Genomic DNA, 20,324 nt, shown 5'->3' on the forward strand with positions numbered 1-20,324 from the left:
TGGAATAATAAATAAGTGGGAGGAGTGGCTCTCACAGAAACGAAGCTCACAGTAATGATAACAGATGCCATCTTTCCAACGAGATATAAGATGTGATGAATGGTTTAGAAAACCGACAAGTTGAAGAATTGAGACACTTATGCAACACATGGGAATCTTTATTGAAGAAACGTTTCGCCACTGTGTGGCGAAACGTTTCTTCAATAAAGATTCCCATGTGTTGCATAAGTGTCTCAATTCTCCGAGATATAAGATCCTGAGGAAAAACAGAGATAACAGAGTGGGTGGGGGAGAAGCACTGTTCATCAAAAACCAATGGGATTTTGATGAGCTGGAGAGACAAGACAGAGGAGAAGCAACAGATTACATAATAGGAACACTTCAGTCTGGAGGTCCCAAGGTGGTAATTGCAGTGATGTATAACCCGCCACAGAACAGCAGGAGGCCAAGGCAAGAGTATGATGAGAGATATGAAGCGATGGGTGAAACACTGGCTGAAGTGGCCAGAAGGGCTCATGCAAGCAGGGCAAAGCTGCTGATTGTGGGTGACTTCAATCACAAGGAAATTGACTGGGAGAACCTGGAGCCACATGGGGGCCCAGAAACGTGGAGGGCTAAGATGATGGCGGTGGTACTGGAAAACGTCATGTACTGACACGTAAGGGACACTACCAGAGAGAGAGGAGAGGATGAGCCAGCAAGACTGGACTTAGTATTCACCTTGAGCAGCGCAGATATTGAGGACATCGCATATGAAAGACCCCTCGGGGCCAGTGACCATGTGGTTCTGGTAGACTTACAAGTGGAGAGGAAAGCAGGAAGGGCCGGACGAATGAAGCCAAACTACAAGAGAGGGGACTACACAGGCATGAAGAATTTCCTGCATGGGGTTCAGTGGGACAGAGAACTGGTAGGGAAGTCAGTAAATGAGATGATGGAATATGTGACAACAATATGCAAGGAAGCTGAGAAGACGTTTGTACCGAAGGTTACAGAAATAACGAGAAAGATAAAATGAGCCCTTGGTTCACAAAGGTGTAGAGAGGCCAAAACCAAGTGTGCTAGAGAATGGAAAAAGTACAGAAGGCAAAGGACCCAGGAGAATAAGGAGAGCAGTCGTGGAGCCAGAAATAAATATGCACAGGTAAGAAGGGAGGCCCGACGACAATACGAAAATGACATAGCAGCGAAAGCCAAATCTGACCCGAAGCTGTTGTACAGCCACATCAGGAGGAAAACAACAGTCATGGACTAGGTAATCAGGCTGATTAAGAAAGGAAGGAAGATCACAAGAAACGATTGCGAAGTATGTGAGGAGCTCAACATGAGATTCAAAGAAGTGTTCACAGAGGAGACAGAAGATACTCCAGAAAGACGGAGAGGTGGGGTACACCATCAAATGTTGGACACAATACATACTACCGAGGAAGATACTCAAAGGCGATACCTCAAAGGCGATGAGGCCAGATAACATCTCTCCATAGGTCCTGAGAGAGGGAGCATAGTTGCTATGTGTACTACTAACAACAATCTTCAACACATCTATCGAAAGAGTTCGACTACCTGAGGTATGGAAGAGAGCAAATGGAGTCCCAATTTTTGAAAAGGAAACAGACACGAACCACTAAACGACAAACCACCAGTGTCACTGACATGTATAGTATGCAAAGTCATGGGAGAAGATTATCAGAAGAGTGGTGGAGCACCTAGAAAGGAATGAGCTTATCAACGATAACCACAATATTTCAGGGGCGGGAAATCCTGTGTCACAAACCTACTGGAGTTCTATGACAGGGTGACAGTAGTAAGACAAGAGAGAGAGGGGTGGGTGGGTAGATTGTGTTTTCTTGGACTGTAAGAAGGCGTTTGACACAGTTCCACACAAGAGATTAATGCAAAAGCTGGAGGACCAGGCAGGGATAACAGGGAAAGTACTGCAATGGATCAGGGAATACCAGTCGGGAAGACAACAGCGAGTTATGTTACGTGACGAGGTGTCACAGTGGGCCCCTGTGACGAGCGGGGCTCCATAGGGGTCAGTCCTAGGATCGGTGCTGTTTCTGGTATATGTGAACGAGATTGCGGAAGGAATACACTCAGAAGTGTCCCTGTTTGCAGATGATGTGAAGTTGATAAGAATAATTCAGTCGGACGAGGACCAGGCAAAACTACAAAGAGATCTGTACCAGGCCTGCAGCCTGGTCCAGAAACTGGCTCCTGGAGTTCAACCTCACCAAGTGCAAAGTCATGAAGATTGGGGAAGGGCAAAGAGGACCACAGACGGAGTACAGTCTAGGGAGCCAGAGACTACAAATCTCACTCAAGGAAAAAGATCTTGGGGTGAGTATAAGACCGGGCACATCTCCTGAGGCGGACATCAACCAAATCACTGCTGCAGCATATGGGCGCCTAGCAAACCTAAGAACATCATTCCGACATATCAATAAGGAATCGTTCAGGACCCTGTACATCGTGTACGTTAGGCCTATATTGGAGTATCCAGCACCAATTTGGAACCCACACTTAGCTAAGCACGTAAGGAAGTTAGAGAAAGAACAAGACTAGTCTCGGAGCTGAGAGGCATGTCCTACCAAGAGAGGTTAAGGGAAATCGACCTGACGACACTGGAGGACAGGAGAGATTGGGGGGGGGGGGGGAATATGATAACGATATATTAAATACTGCGAGGAATTGACAAGGTGGGCAGAGACAGGATGTTCCAGAAGTGGGACACTGCAAAAAAGGGGTTACAGTTGGAAGTTGAAGACTCAGATGAATCACAGGGATGTTAGGAAGTATTTCTTCAGTCACAGAGTTGTCAGGAAGTGGAATGGCCTGGGAAGTAATGTAGTGGAGACAGGATCCATACATAGCTTTAAGAAGAGGTATGATAAAGCTCATGGAGCAGGAAGAGTGACCTAGTAGCGGCCAGTGAAGAGGTGGTGCCAAGAGCTGTGACTCAACCCCTGCAACCACAACTAGGTGAGTACACACACACACACACACACAATTAATCCAGTATATTTATTTTCCATTCAGTAATAGTTATATCAGTTCAATTCCATGGCTGAACGTTACAAATGATATATTCTGGACTACAACATTCACACGCTGCAAAACTGAAAATAACACTTATTGGCTACAAGCTTTAATCCACTTGAAAACATGCTCTTTTAAGCCGACCTCAGATTTGTTGGTAGAAAACCATATCCAAGCCTCTGATGGTTCGGTATGTATTGTCATAACTAACATGATATATTATCCTCTCGATCCATTCCTTATCCTCTTTTCTCCCTCATCTTCAGACTCAACCATCTAAACCTTATTCCCAGACACGGAGAAAAATATGGTCCGGGATTTAACGCTCTTGCTGCCACTGTCTACCTCTCTGAAAATATTGGTACCTGTGCGTTAGTATTGTCGGCTAACCCACAGGTCTATATATATATATATATATATATATATATATATATATATATATATATATATATATATATATATATATATATATATATATATATATATATATATATATATATATATATATATATATATATATATATATATATATATATATATATATATATATATATATATATATATATATATATATATATATATATATATATATATATGCAAAACAACCACTCTGAAAGAATAGAGAAATTCCAAGCGCTTTCGTGACTACTCACATTGTGGAGAAATTTTCTCCAGGAGGGGGGTATTAGCCCCCTTCAGCCCCTTCAGCCCCTTTCAGCCCTGAGGGGCCCAGCCCTCTCAGAAGTGGCAAGCGTCTTGTTTACTGCTACAGTGAGTAATTGATCACAGATGCCGTACGAGTATGCGACGTGGTCAAGTGACCGCTGCTCCTTGCAGTGCAGTGTTGCAAAGTGTAGTTTAGTAAGAGACAGTACATCTCTTACTTTAGCAGGACAATTAAGGAAAATCCTGCTCCCACTTTATTACCATAGTAAAGATAGTGGACATTGTTGTCTATGCTTAAGACAGCAAGAATCAAACATTCTGCTTTGCTTCATCGAGGAAGTGGCAAGGAAGCAAAAGTACTAGGTCAGCTTTTTCTTTGTGCTAGGGGAGTGACGGCATGGGGCGCTGTGGCGTCTTCAGATTACTTTTGACTCTACTGAGAGTGACACTGACGCCAGGATAACCAACAAAGAACAACGATCTGTGCGTTAGTGTGAACAAAGTGTCTCATAAAACACAATAAACACTTAAGAGAAGTGTGATCAGCTTCTCTTGTGATAAGATTGTGAACAATAAAGACAAATCTTGTGGAACATAGTGTACCAGTGTGCGTTTCCTAGACAATGGAAGACGTGGACATCCAAGGACACTTCAGCTTCTATCAAGTCACCGATACCTGTCGAAGGTGTGAAGAACACCATAGCTCATGTTACAAGAGCAAGGTATGTTACGAATTTCTTGTGGTACGGGGGACTGCGCAGTTCTTGAGTTGCAAGGAGTTTGTAATCAACCTATAGTCGGCAGTAAGGTGTGGACTTTTGAGTCCAAGCAAGTATGTATTTTGTCAGCCATCAGTGAATGAAATATGCTGACATAACACCCCCTAGGGGTAATTTATAATCTTACAAATTATAAATCTTTACAGCCCGTTGAAAGATGGTTTCGACAGCTTCTAGACCTCGTCTGCAGGGGCGGCTGTGTAGACGATTTGCTGTCTTTTATCAGCTAAGTTTCACTATATTTATATTTATAAATTAAGCTTAGCTGGTAATGCCATTTCTCAATACACATTATCAAGGAACTAGATAATGTGAGTAGTCACGAAAGCGCTTGGAATTTCTCTATTCTTTCAGAGTGGTTGTTTTGCATATTCTGAAATCACCTGTTTACTGTGATCTTATTGCATATATATATATATATATATATATATATATATATATATATATATATATATATATATATATATATATATATATATATATATATATATATATATAGATAGATATAGATATACATCTCAGTATATACACCCAGAGATATGCACCTCTCAGTACACATATCTTGTAAACAGGCCAAATCCGACGAAAATGCTAAATCCTACTATAGTGCTCAATCGGTGTTGTGTCTGTGGAGCATCTCATCAGACGTCTAGACACCTTGGAAGTGCTGGTAAATTCTCAGCCGAAGTCGTATTGTGGAGCTCTTACAGCATTCATTAAAGTGTATCACCACCCTTATGTCTTTTTTAATTGTAAGATTCATACACTAGTGACTGCGTTTTCATGTGTGTGCGCTTGTGAGTGTTACAGTTGTAGACAACGAGCGAGAACATTCACAGAACTATTGCTGTAATACAATTGTAAATTATACTCATAAACATCTAGACCGGAGTCAATTATATTAGGAGCTAAATCGGAGTGGATAATAGTTAATTATTATTGGTTTTGTTTAAATGATAATACTGAATGTTAATGAGTGTGTAAAAGTTTTACTGTGTTGAGAAGAGTGTAAATGTTTGCACTGTGTTGAGAAAATAAATGTCTGCACTGTGTTGAGCGTGTAAATGTTGTTTTTCTAAAATACTGCTTTCAAGCACTATATTTTATATTCTAATCTTTCCTGTTTGTGAATTTCTTTTCTTTTTTTCTAAGTTACATTTAACAGCAAATGCTGTAGTAAATATCAGGTAACAGGAGTGTTGTCTTCTCTCACTAGTGTCACTTAAATATATGCTGATGCTATGAAACAATGTCATTATGCTCATTAAGGAACTCTGTTGACCATTTATTTTTCGCTAAAACCTCAAAAGTTACCCAGTAGATCTGTTAATAATTAAAAATTTGCAGATACAATAAATTTTTGAAGGGGTTATTTAAAAAATATATATATATCCCCATATTCTTTTATGTAATCTCGCATTTACTTTGACATGCATAAACTACCATAAGTTTATAATCGCTGTTTTGAATTTCTAGCATTAAAATTTTAATATTATTTACGTTTTCAGCATGATATTTTTGAAACTTGTATTGTTTCTTTCACCAATATTATCAATCTCTGTCATCTTACTCTCTCTCTCGTCTCAAAATTCCTTCAACTGCATCCTCGTTTAAAATATGGTTTGCTAATTTTTATTAAAATCTGGTTAGACTATAACTCTAGTTTTTTTAAACTCACCATATCAATTTTAGTCAACAGAATTACAAATGTGCTCGTCTCACCTTTTTTTTCACACATTTTAGTTTAGTTACTAATTGTGTTCGTTTCCTTGAGAAACTATTTAACAAGTTGGTATAGCCTCGTTACACTGTAATCAAACGTCTTTTCTTCTTCACCTATTTCCTCATTTACCTTCTCAACAGTGTTGGGAAATTTCTTTTTTTTAGCGTCCTTTTGGTAAAAGTCTTGTTTAACTGATATGTTTAAAGTCTTCAAATTTCTCTATATCATTTGATTTCTTTACAAATTCTTCCATAAGCCTAACCTGTGTAAAAGTTATTTTCAGTGGCCTGTTTTTCGTCTATCTCATTTTTTCCCAGTTTTCCTGAATCAGATTGTATATGGTTTTGAATATCGAAATTATCTTAGTGCTTCCTTATCTCGCTTATGTGATTTTCTTCCTCTGTTTCTGATCAGGATTTCAGTTCTTTTTCAGTAAATCCTCAAACAATAACATTTTTTTCCCCATCAATAGCTTATTTAAACATTAATTATCTCCTTTTTTAATATTTAAAGTCTAATGTTAACAAGTGTGATTTTTAGATAATTCAACTTGCTGGTCTGTCTTCTATATTAGCTTTCATATCATTCTTATATTTTTTTCTTCCCTCTCTCACCTTGTTTTGAAATTTTCTGTGATATTATGAGCTAGATGCTCACGTTATTTATTTTTTTTGCTTCGTTATCCTTGCATAACTGTCTTTAATCCCTTTTTATCAATTGCATTCTATACCAATTTTATTTCCATCTCTGCTTATTTTAAATATCAGCTAAGTAATAATAATGCGTTTTCTGTTACTTCCATTTCACTCTTCAAACTTTCCTTTTCCTTAATCGATTTTTTTTATCAATCATTCCTGCCTTGTCAGGTCTTGCTCCAATTTCCTGATTATGTCTATCACTCCACTCATTTTCTTTTTGTTGTTATTGTTTGGTGTAACATACCAATACTTTCAGATATCATGTAAACAAAAGTTCTGCTAATGTTTCTTTTACTTTTTAACATTAAAATCCACAAAAAAATCTCATCTTAAGCTAGCATTTCCATTACATATTAGGGGAGATAATGAAAATATATTAATCTTTCACCACAACAGGTAAAAATTCTTCTTCTGTGTACTCGTGTGTGCCTTAGTTAATTACCAGTTCTCAAAGGAACTTGTTGATAGACACTTGACTTCTTGTTTGTAGTTTGTGGTGTGTGTTTATAAATTCCATTATGAATTTAGTATATCTTACCCAGGTCCAACGTAGCATAGTACAGCCATGAGGTAACAGCCAGAGACAGAGCAATTAAACCTTGATTAAAACTGGCCCCGTGTCTGTTATTGTTGTTGGAGTTGTTATTTTTTTTGGGGGGGGGGGGGATAACGAGCACCACAGCGTGTTCAGTACTAAACCTCACCCTTCCATTCAAGAATGTATTGACAGACAGTATAATATTAGATCTGCATATGAAAAATTAGCTCATCAGTAAAAATAAGATAAAAGAAATTTTGAGCAAGTGTCCAAAATTTCGCTTGTAAAAGCTAAAAATGTCAATTTGTGGAGAATATTCACCTAAAAGCATTCATGTTTACCCTTTTAGAGCCTAGTCCCTATGGCTTTTGTGTATCCATATGATCTCTCGCTACCCTCCGCTGAATGGACATAAAAGAGGGCATTAACCTCGCCGCTACGGCTGCATTAAACTAGGTCTCAGTCTCTTTACTCATTATGTTTCTCTGTAATCTTTTGCTGCAGCTCACGGAATGTGTGTGGAGGTGCATAATAAAGTTATAAAATTAATCAAACTGGCAGTCTTCAAGCTGGCACTGGACAAGCACCTGAAGTCGGTTCCTGACCAGCCGGGCTGTGGCTCGTACGTTGGTTTGCGTGCAGCCAACAGTAACAGCCTGGTTGATCAGGCTCTGAACCACCAGGAGGTCTGGTCACAGACCGGGCCGCGGGGTCGTTGACCCCCGGAACTCTCTTCAGGTAAACTCCAGGTGTGGTGAGAAAATCAGCCTGTGTCAAGATCTGAACAAAATCACAAGTATTTATTGCCACAATTTTTAAAGGGGTGGACCGGTAAGCCAGCGAAAGGCCTCAGTCAGATGACCAAAAGCTCCAGCAACGGGTCATGATAAAGACCCGCGACAGGAAACTCTTTTCTTATTTCCTGACAAACCTTATCTTACCTAATCACAAGTATGACTTCTACATCCTTATGTATTCCGTTGTCGCTGTTCATGTATTTCTAGCGTTATATTACGATAGACAGCGTAGTGACATGCTAGTTTTAGAATGACCTGCCACTGGTTCTACCTTACACTGTTTACGAGGTTGTTCTTCATGATTGTGTTTATGAAGTCGGATCAAAATATAATTTACAGTCTACCTGTGTTTGTACGAAATGAAATATTATAATGAGACAATGTTTAATCATTGTTTTCAGGCACTGAGGAGTAGGCTGGAACAACACAAGGCGAGGAGTAGGCTGGGACAACACAAGGCGAGGAGTAGGCTGGGACAACACAAGGCGAGGAGTAGGCTGGAACAACACAAGGCGAGGAGTAGGCTGGGACAACACAAGGCGAGGAGTAGGCTGGGACAACACAAGGCGAGGAGTAGGCTGGAACAACACAAGGCGAGGAGTAGGCTGGGACAACACAAGGCGAGGAGTAGGCTGGGACAACACAAGGCGAGGAGTAGGCTGGAACAACACAAGGCGAGGAGTAGGCTGGGACAACACAAGGTGAGGAGTAGGCTGGGACAACACAAGGCGAGGAGTAGGCTGGAACAACACAAGGCGAGGAGTAGGCTGGAACAACACAAGACGAGGAGTAGGCTGGGACAACACAAGGTGAGGCGCGAGTAATAAACCTTCACAATTCCCTCAGGGATAAAATTGATAAGAGACTTCTATTTAAAAATGCTAAGTTTCGGTTATTATACAGAAGAAAATGCTTAGTTTCAGCTATTGTATAGGAGAAAAAGTTTAGTTTCAGTTATTATACTGGAAAAAAATGGCAACAGACCACAAGTCTCAAAAAAACTAAGCATAAATACCACAAAAAAAAAACTTTTTATTCAAGGTCACTTATATTATGATAATACAAAGACTCTTATAGAAGAGCAAACCTTTCTTATGCAGGGTTCCGCTGACAAGTGACTGTTTTCACTGATGACGAAGAAATTAATTTTTGATAATTCTACTATAAGTATCTTTTCATTATCTAACTGTCGACATTTTGCCTTCCACCCATAATTTCTAGTTATTTATTCTTTGAAATAAAAATTGGCTAGTGTCCCATCTTTCTGACGCTATATAGTCAATTAAGATTCTGCATTTGTAGCAAGAATCAATTATGGAAACAATCTGTTGTAAATTATAATTATGTGAGTAAATCACTTGCAGGAGGCAGACAGGGCATTACCCGAATTACTAACTGTAAGTAATTTGGGTGAGGTAAGTAGGACTAAAGTCACAGCAGGTCGCCTAACTGCAAATCTCTCAATACCCACTCTCTACCACTCTCACAAAAAGCTAGACTTCACATTAAATTAATAATTACAATATTAAACATTAATACTAATAAGGGTAAATTATAAAATAATGTGGACTATACATGATTAGGCTTGCTGGGCACACAAAAGAAATGGCCAACGCAAAAGCTACTTTACATTGTGGGTAAGAATCACTTAGCTAAGGTGTGTTCTTTGGAAGGATTCATTGAAGTCCTCTATTTTTCCGTCCTAGTTGCCGAATTGTAAAGGTTTCCAACATTATTTATCCCAGTTCTATAGCAGGAACGTGTCAGCAATTTCTAAATTACGGATTGAGGCCGATATACACCAACTGATCTTCGAAAACACCTGATTACACTGAACAATTCAGTCCAGTGTTCATACATTAAATTCAGTCTGGCGTCTCCCCGGGCGTCACTCAGCAGCTCCCCCCCCCCCCCACACTCGAAATTTCTCGAAGGGTCCAAATAACATCACATTTTAATACACAATTATTATATTATTCATTTATATGTTCTACATTTAGGAAATCCACACAGTCATTCATTTTTGCAAAACGAGTGATTGTTAAAAAAATTGAAGTCTAAACTCCAAATCGTGTGTTGTTCATTTCAAAACCTAAGCAGCACAGGTCATGAGTTGTTTTAATTGGAAATATTAATAGTAGATTGATAAGATTTCGTGGCCTGACCCACCGATATTTGTCTTTTTTTTAACGATGAAAAAATCGTATTGCGTATTGCGAATTTCACCAACTTGCCATCAAGCAGGTAAAGATGATCAGTAAAAAGAAACAGAAATTAACACCACACAGATTCCCATATAAAACTCTAATAATTAACACAAGTAACATATGATATGAAACTCTTATGTAATATGGATAAAAATGGAATAAAATTTTACCCACTAGGCTCAAAGTAACATGTATACTCGCTGAATATAAACTGAAACATTTTATTTTCAGAGATAGAAGAATGAATGAATAAAAACGTTATAGATGCATGTAAATGTGGCACAGAGTGTGTGGCAAGGAAGTTATATTTGCACAGAATAACTGTCATTAAACTTACATAGGAGAGCTCTCTTTTATGAAAAATCATAAGATAAAAGAGAGAAAGAGAGAACACAAAGAAGTCACTCAGCGTACGTGGCCTCGGTAAACAGAAAAAAAGAATGGGTTCGCCCTCTGCTAGTCTCCTGTTTTGCGTTCTTTACGATACAGAATGCAAAGCAGCTTCCGAAAATAGTGGAGAAGATGTCAAGGCTTCCTGCTTTATACACTACCACCTTTTATTCTTCCAGAGTACATATGAATTATTTATTGAATTATACTCCAATATATGATATTTTACATACTGATTAAGCTCATCTCTTTCAGTTGCTTGCAGGAAGGAAGGCTTGCATGATGCACGTAATAATAACAAATATATGGTACTGATCTTCTTTAAGTACAGTGTTCCTCTTCCTACTGTGCCTGGTCACTGTTACTCAAGGCTTCAAGGAATATTGTTACTCAAGGAACATGTATAACAGGCACTTAGTGTCGGAACACATGGCACTATCACTTAAGAATTCACTGAAGAGTGATCTGCAGTTTGTCTTTCATTTTCATCAATAGCTGCTGTAATTATTAATATCGTGAACTTAATTATGTAATTCTGTCCCTCATACTTCTGGCTGTATATAACTATATTTTCCTCTCGCTCTTATACCTGCTGATGAGGACCTTAGTTGAAGGTCGAAATATACATTCAAACATTTATTTCGTGCTCCTGTCTCCAAATGGGCTCCCATATCGTCTTTAAACAATTATAGTCTAGAGTGGCAGCTGTTGACCGCTGCTAATATTGATTAAACGCAATTTGTATTAGGTCTGTGATTAATATATTAGTCACCATGGCCTAGTCGATAGTAAGGTGGGCCTGCAAATGTATACCCCCAGTTCGAGGCTTGCGATAGTCGAATGTGAACCACTAGCACCTTTTTCATCGTCTTACACGGGCAGAGAGAAATGGCTACAGCATTCTTGTTTATCGCCCGCAGCTCTGACGTACTTGTTGATTTATATTCTAAACTAAATGTTGTCGTAGTATACATGTTTGTGACCTGTTTAATCCTCAACCCAGCTGTACGAATCAGATTAATAATTCATCATTCAAAAGCAAATGATTTGTACCAAAATATGTGCTCCAACAGCCTCACGTTTGCTCACTATTAATATGATAATGAAAGTTGTACATCCATGTGAGCATTCAACTCTCCACGGTAAAGGAGGGGGACTGATGCCAGGAGTATAAAGACGTCAGGGAATACAAAATCGAAAGGAGAAATTTAAAGTCAGCTCAGTAAATCAGTTTCTGATAAAGATTTCATATGTGGAATCAGCATTAAAGGTGAGCTTTTCAAAGGAGGCAGACAGAGGAATCATTTCAGGGAGCTGAACGGAAGGTTAAGACTAAAATTGAAGGGATTTCTGAAGAACTGAGTAACCAACGGAAAAAATCTGAACTGTCAGCAAGTGTTTCAAGAATAAACTCAAGCCAATTAATTGTCTTTTCCTCACACACACACACACACACACACACACACACACACACACACACACACACACACACACACACACACACACACACACACACACACACACACACACACACACACACACACACACACACACACACACACACACACACACACACACACACACACACACACACACACACACACATTGAGGAAATGGAAGGCATGGACGAGATTGGAGAAAGGGATTAAGTAGTACGTACAATTCAGTCTGCGGAACATAAGGTAGTCATTGCAGTGATGTATAACCCACCACAGAACTTCAGGAGGCCAAGAAAGGAATACGACAAGAACAGCAGAGCGATGGTGGACACACTGGTTGATGTGGCAAGAAGAGCTCACTCGAGCAGAGCAAAGTACTGGTTATGGGCGATTTCAACCACAGGGAGATCGATTGGGAAAACCTGGAGCCACATGGGGGTCCCGAAACATGGAGAGCCAAGATGATGGATGTGTTACTGGAAAACCTCATGCATCAACATGTCAGGGACACTATCAGAGAGATAGGGGAGGATGAACCAGCAAGACTGGACCTCGTGTTCACCCTTAGCAGTTCAAACATTGAGGACATCACATATGAGAGGCCCCTTGGACCTAGTGATCACGTGTTTCTGAGGTTTGAATACATAGTAGAGTTACAAGTGGAGAGCGTAAGAGAAGTTGAATGGGAAAAGCCAAACTATAAAAGTTGGGACTACACGGGTATGAAGAACTTCCTGCAGGAGATTCAATGGGACAGATAATCGGTAGGAAAGTCAGTAAATTTCGTTTACTGACTTTCCTACCAATGATGGAATACATAACAACAAAATGCAAGGAGGCAGAGGAAAAGTTTGTTCCCAAGGGCAACAGAAATAATGGGAAGACCAAAGCGAGCCCTTGGTTTACCCGAAGGTGTAGGGAGGCAAAACTAAGTGCACTAGAAAATGGAAAGAGTACAGAAGGCAAAGGACCCAGGAAAATAAGGAGATTAGTCGAAGAGCCAGAAACGAGTATGCACAGATAAGGAGGGAGGCCCAGCGACAGTACGTAAACGACATAGCATCGAAAGTCAAGTCTGACCCGAAGCTGCTGCATACCCACATTAGGAGGAAGATAACAATCAAAGACCAGGCGATCAGGCTGAGGAAAGAAGGTGGGGAACTCACAAGAAACGATCAAGAGGTATGTAAGGAGCTCAACACGAGATTTACAGGGGAGACAGGAAGGACTCTGGGAAGGCAGAACAGAGGGGGACACCAACAAGGAATATACCAAAGAGACCTGGACAGCCTGGACACCTGGTCCAGCAACTGACCTCTCGAATTTAACCCCGCCAAATGCAAAGTCGTGAAGATTGGGGAAGGGCAAAGAAGACCGCAGACAGAGTATAGGCTAGGTGGCCAAAGACTGCAAACCTCGCTACAGGAGAAAGATCTTGGGGTGAGTATAACACTGAGCACATCTCCGGGAGCACACATCAACCAGATAACTGCTGCAGCATATGGGCGCCTGGCAAACCTGAGAATAGCGTTCCGATGCTTTAGTAAGGAATCGTTCATGACACTGTACACCGTGTACGTCAGGCCCATACTGGAGTATGTAGCACCAGTTTGGAACCCACACCTGGTGGGGCACGTCAAGAAATTAGAGAAGGTGCAAAGGTTTGCGACAAGGTTAGTTCCAGAGCTAAAGGGATTGTCCTACGAAGAAACGTTAAGGGAAATCGGCCTGACGACACTGGAGGACAGGAGGGTTAGAGGAGACATGATAACGACATACAAAATACTGCGTGGAATAAGCAAGGTGGACAGAGACAGAATGTTGCAGAGAGAGGACAGAGAAACAAGGGGTCACAATTGGAAGCTGAAGACTCAGACGAGTCAAAAGGATATTAGGAAGTATTTCTTCAGTCACAGAGTAGTCAGGAAGTGGAATAGTCTAGCAAGTGATGTAGTGGAGGCAGGAACCATACATAACTTTAAGACGAGGTTTGATAAAGCTCATGGAGCATGGAGAAAGTGGACCTAGTAGCGATCAGTGAAGAGGCGGGGCCAGGAGCTGAGTATCGGCCCCTGCAACCACAACTAGGTGAGTACAGTTAGGTGAGTACACACACATTTAGAGCTCTGAAAGTGTTCTAGTGAATATGAAAATGAGGGCGATAATTATATTTGTTATTCGTTATGCAAAATTTACCACCATAAAATATAAACTTACTTCGTCTTAAGGATTCTCCACTCCGTATAATGATTACATTTAACCCAAAACTAAGTGACGTAAAAGTGAGAGAGGAAGAAGAAAGAAAAAAGTATCCTTGGAGAGGAAAGGGAAAAGAGGACGTCGAGTGTTGGTGAGACATCAGACAATAGTGAGGGGGAAGTTGCTGGTGTGTGAAAGACATTGGGAAAATCGGGGGAGATGCGCAAGAAGGATTATCATATTCATTACATATATATATATATATATATATATATATATATATATATATTTATATATATATATATATATATATATATATATATATATATATATATATATATATATATATATATATATATATATATATTTATTTATTTATTTGTTTAATATAAACAATGCACCAGTCTTGCGAAAATTCAATATGAAGATACTCTCCAGAAGTGGAAGTGGGAAAATTGCTTGCAAAACTTTTCAGAATCGCTATAGTGATCTTTCATAAAGTATGAGATAAAAACAGGGAGAAATGCAATAGTGTTAGCTGTGAGCAACACATCTCGACATAATGCCTAGTGATGGTTCCTTGAACTTAGTTAAGCCTGAATTCATTTCTTTCCAGTCTCGTAGACGTTAATATTCATCTTTCTAAAACTACATATGGAATCCTGTCCATTTCTTGAGTCACTGTACATCCCCACTTTTCAAATAATCAACTCCCATCCGATTTATTAATTCAAGAATTTATTTTTTTCTGATTATTATCCCAGAAGGCTCGTAACCCACGTTAATCTAAGGAAATCAATTAGTGTTGCTTATTTCTTCTTTTGGTTCTCTTTTCCCAGGATGTGACACGCAGCAGTCGGCTAAATCCTAAAGCAACAGGTGCAAAAAAAGATGTCCAACGTCTCCATCCGGCCCTTGATCGAACCTTAGCACTTCGGTTGTGAGCCGAAAGGGATACCACTGAGCCCTGAGCCACTCCCTTAAGCCCCCTTAGTATCTTGTATGTCGTAACCATATCTTTTCTGATCCTTCACCCCTAAAGGGAGGTTCTCTGATACCAGTGAGTCTGTACTCCACTTCCTTGGATCAAGCCTAAATGTATCCCATTCCCACGAGGGGTTGTACTACTCCTTTGGATTTAGCAATCCCCATGAACGTAATAATAATAAGAATTCTTTTCCTTTTATGTTTTAATGTCATCAGTTTAGTGATGTAGTCTTGTTTCATTGGTCGAACTACTTGGTTCCAGAACTAGTTATGTTGCAAACCTCTACAAAGTCTGTGGCTTCTCCAGCAAGGATGAATAACCAATCTGGTTCAGATCAAGCAAGTCCAGAAAAGGAGTTGCTTAATCTGGTGTGTGTGTTCCATCCTGGTTGCTGCAAACTCAGATGTTATATAAAGGTTTTTGTTAAACTGTTTAAGTTCTTATATGGTGTTCTTATCGACGCCTGTCGGGTAAAATCAATTTTCTCATGTTATTTGGTAATAACAGCTTCCAGCGACGTGCTCGCCACTCCTCACCCACAGGTTGTGCGCTTTTCTCCTTGATGGCAACCTAGATAAATCTCCAGTGTTAGAGTTTGGATTCTCCCCATGCTCTTCCTGCGGAGTGCCAAAGGTATTTTTATAAGTGCTGGTTGGGGCCCATAAGTGCCGATGTTTTGCGATGAACTTGGCTAATTTCCTCGTGCATGCCTCTTCCCATGCTTCAAGGATCAAGATCCTTATTTATAGGTGGAAGAGAGAGGGTGAGGGTTGACTCTGAGGAAATTCCAGCAGAAGCTGATAATGGACTTGTGTCAACCCTCTACGTTCTATACGATCTTCAAAGCTCTCGTTCCGCCAGCCAACGATAGTAGGTTTTATTTTATTGTCTACTGAAACACCGTATGCTTTCTTGGCTCTGGTCCAGTATGCTTTTTCCGTATTAATTTCTAGCTCCAAAACGTAGCTTATTTTGCCATCCTCTATATATCTGAGAAATTAAGAAGACTCCTTTGTATGAAAATCAGGGCATTATTGGATGCTGCTCAGTGAGAGAGAAACTAAACCAAGTCTATTGTTGTATTTTATACATTTTAATGTTTCAAACAGTGAATGGCTGATCATTTGTATTTCGCAGGACTAATAGTGGAACTTGATGATGCTTGATTCAATTACATTCCTGTTAGTGAATGACTCGGAATTACCGTAGTCATTATTTTAGTGTTTTTCCAGTCAAATGACTGAAAATTTACACATAAGAATAGGCTTCTTTGCTGACGGCCTGATCAATTAATTTATCGCTGGTAGTCCTACTCAGTCAGTATAACCAGGCGCTGATTCTTTTGAGAACTTTTATCTCCATTCCGGCTACATTTATTATATCTGTTGGTAAAATTTTGAAAGCCATGAAAATTAGCTCTTGACGAAGCGTTCTTAGTTTACTCCATCCCTACCTATAATTAAGTTATACCCTTACTTCCGTATCACTCGCTCCAGTATATTGTTATACTTGTGGGGAAATTGGGAACCTGACCTACTGTTTTCCGTGTACAATTCATGAAAGTAATAAAGTTGGTAGAATTACCGACAATATGTAAAGTAAAAGGACACAAGTGCAACTAATGTGACATTTATTGTGGCAACGTTTCGCTCTCCAGGAGCTTTATCAAGCCATTACGTAATGGCTTGATAAAGCTCCTGGAGAGCGAAACGTTGCCACAATAAATGTCACATTAGTTGCACTTGTGTCCTTTTACTTTACATACAATTCATGAAAGACTTGTTTACTTCTGCTTTCAAAGAAGGGCTTGTTGTAGGCCAACTATCTCACTGTGATAAACAAAAGAGCAGAAATGCACCTATGTTTACTGAATAAAGATATTTTGCACAAACATATTTACATTATGCATTAGAAATACTAGTCCCAGGATAGAACTTAATTATAATAAAATTGATTTAAAGCATGTCCCGTATGCCGAATGCAAGTTAATCACCTCACAAATAAACATCACATTTATTTACGAGGTGAGCAACTCACCTTCACTCAACCCCAAGTCAACACAGTCCATGTGTGTGCATATACCGTCTTGAACATCAAAATGGTATAAAATACCGACAGGTTGTTAGGTAAGATATATATGCAACAGTTAGGTATCTTTATTTCGAAACGTTTCGCCTACACATTAGGCTTCTTCAGTCGTGTACAGAAAAGTTGATAGGAGCAGAAGAGACGTGAAATCGATGTAATCAGTCCATCACCCTTGAAGTTTTGATGTAGTCAGCCCCTCAGTCTGGAGAAGAGTATATAAGGCTCCATCCTGTTACTTCAACTCCATATTGTTTCAGACTATGGAACAATACTCTTCTCCAGACTGAGGGACTGACCACCTCAAAACTTCAAGGGTGATGGACTGATTACATCGACTTCACGTCTCTTCTGCTTCTGTCAACTTTTCTGTACTCGACTGAAGAAGCATAATGTGTAGGCGAAACGTTTAGAAATAAAGATACCTAACTGTTGCATAAGCGTCTTATCTAATATACCATCTTGCCTAAAATTAAGACATATTCAGTACAGAAACCATTTTTTATGACCTTTCACCCACTGCTCCTTCATTTTTGGTACATAAAACATATTGAGAAGGTGAGGCGCTGGCGGGTCAGGTCATGTGCCGCCGGGAGAAGTCAGACGGAGGTGAGGTCATAGTATCTTGTGTTTAATATGTTAATCCAAGATTATTCGTGCAATGGGTCTAGACAAAAATTAAATCCCTCAGCTTTGTTCTGTGGTGTTGCTAAGGTGGATAGTGGTAGTCCAGTTGTTTTCTTGGTAAATAATACGTCCATGTTTCCAGTCCATGATGTGTATATGTGGGCTGAGGTGTTTTATTTATGGGGATGTCTTCCATTCTGTATGAAACTCACCAATTCAATAGAGCAAAATGGAAGGATGCACATATGTAAAGCGACACTATGGACTTAAAGACAAAATAAAAAATTCTAAGATATATTTTAACTATGTTAATGGATTATTATTATTATTATAATCAAAAAGAAGCGCTAAGCCACAAGGGCTATACAGCGCTGCTATGTTAATGGAGACAGAGCGAATGCTCGCTCGGAAGCAACCGAGCTCTGAGCAAGTAAGGGAATGGACAAACTAACGTGCTAACTCGCCATCGCTCTCAATGTCCACCACTTGTTATGCAAGTATTTAGGACCAATCATCAACTTGCACATCCCTGGCTCACTCAGTTTCACAAATTATATCCACTATGTATATACAATAATATAAAAATGGCGAACAGAGAAAATACAAAAAAAAAAAAATAACAGTGAAGAATATAATATGGACTATTACAAGAGGTCTGGACATCATCTCAGTAATAAACAATGAAAACGTATCCCCTGTGGTGATAATAATACTGACAGCAAATACAAAAAAATATACACTAAAAACGCATACAGACATTAAATTATGTGCAGATGTATGTTACAGGTTATGAGATATTTACATCATCTTTGTATCTTTGTTCCATCTGGTACATTCTATATGCTTTGAAGCAATCAATACAGAGTAAATATTATTATTTTCTATCTCATCTATCTCACCTTCCTTGAAAGGAGCAGTGAAAACAGCTCAATATTCTAGACGAGACAAGTTTAATATCGATCAGTTTTAAGAATTATTTTTTTACTTGACTTAATGGAAACTAATAAGCCCCCTTGATTAGTTTATTTATTCATTAGCTCATTTATTCATTAATTTTTTAATAGGAATTTAAGTCAATCCTGTTGGTACGATATTGTAATGTTTCTCACTCTACATCACACATTTCATGATAGTGTGAGACTTCAGCCTTTACTACCCCGTAATATATTAAGAAATTTATTATTCGAATGCTCACTCTCCGTTAAATAACCTACTTCATAGCCAGCTGATAAAGCGGACGTATATTGGATGAAGACTTCACTATGTATGCCCGAGCGGAATCGGTTATTGGAATTCGATAATACAGAGACGACTGGTGGAGCGAAGGGAAGTTGGGCGATAACAAAATACAGGGATGGCTGGCGCTAAGGATTTGGTTGAGAACAGAGTAAAGGGACTGGTGAAGCTAAGGGTTGTTGGGAAAGCAGCGAATAGAGACTGGTGACACGAGGGAGTTTTGCTTGAATTACGTCCCTACCTAAGTTGCTCCTTTAATTAGACGACTTTAACTCTGAGTTTTTACTCCTGCAAGGTTCACATTGTGGCTCTCATGGAGACCAGATAGAGTCTCTTCTTACTCAGCAACTTCTTGTTGTGAATAGAAATTTTCCAACACATCTAGATCGCCGAACCCTCGCTCTCTCTTGTATTGATATATATATTTAACCCTGGTCTATTGTGTTAGTGTTCGACTGAACAGTTAAGAAGTCTCCACAACAGTGATCACTTCCCTATTCTCATTACCTTCTTTCTTTATGCCCGACCTCCTTGCTGGTCCAAGAGGAAATTTGATAATGCATACTGGATGCTTTATGCATGAGATGTCTTTTTCTCAGGTTTCCCTCCTGATTCCTTCTCTTCAGATGAATTAATAAAAGTCTTTAACACCTCTGTTATCTCTGCAGATATGCTTGTCATTTGTACGATGTTTTCCCCAATGCGTTCATGAGAGAGCACGCATGTCGAGTTATTCGGATAGTTCAACAAACTTGCTGGCATGCTTACCTATTCATTGTAAACGCCATCCACTATTTATATGCGCACAGTCTGGAAAAAATATGAAAGTTAGCAGACAAGCACTCACTAGACTCGGTCCCCATTTTTACAGGTGTCAGTGGAAACCCAGCAGACTCTGCTAAGTTGCCACAGT

The 20,324-nt window shown here is 39.5% G+C and overlaps 1 protein-coding gene across 4 annotated transcripts in view; it reads left to right on the forward strand.

The window, feature by feature from the left end:
• Positions 1-20,324, forward strand: part of LOC128686280 (notch homolog 2 N-terminal-like protein R) — a 925,742-nt gene that overhangs the window by 621,417 nt on the left and 284,001 nt on the right. Inside the window, exon 1 of one of the 4 annotated variants that reach the window (XM_070085811.1) lies at positions 8,985-9,049. The exons of the other annotated variants lie outside the window; for them this stretch is intronic. The gene's annotated coding sequence lies outside the window, so the exon portion shown is untranslated. Of the gene's footprint in view, positions 1-8,984; positions 9,050-20,324 lie in introns of those variants that run through there. 4 annotated transcript variants of the gene reach the window in all.

The sequence above is a fragment of the Cherax quadricarinatus genome, chromosome 17, assembly GCF_038502225.1.
Source record: "Cherax quadricarinatus isolate ZL_2023a chromosome 17, ASM3850222v1, whole genome shotgun sequence".
Taxonomy (NCBI): Eukaryota; Metazoa; Arthropoda; class Malacostraca; order Decapoda; family Parastacidae; genus Cherax; species Cherax quadricarinatus.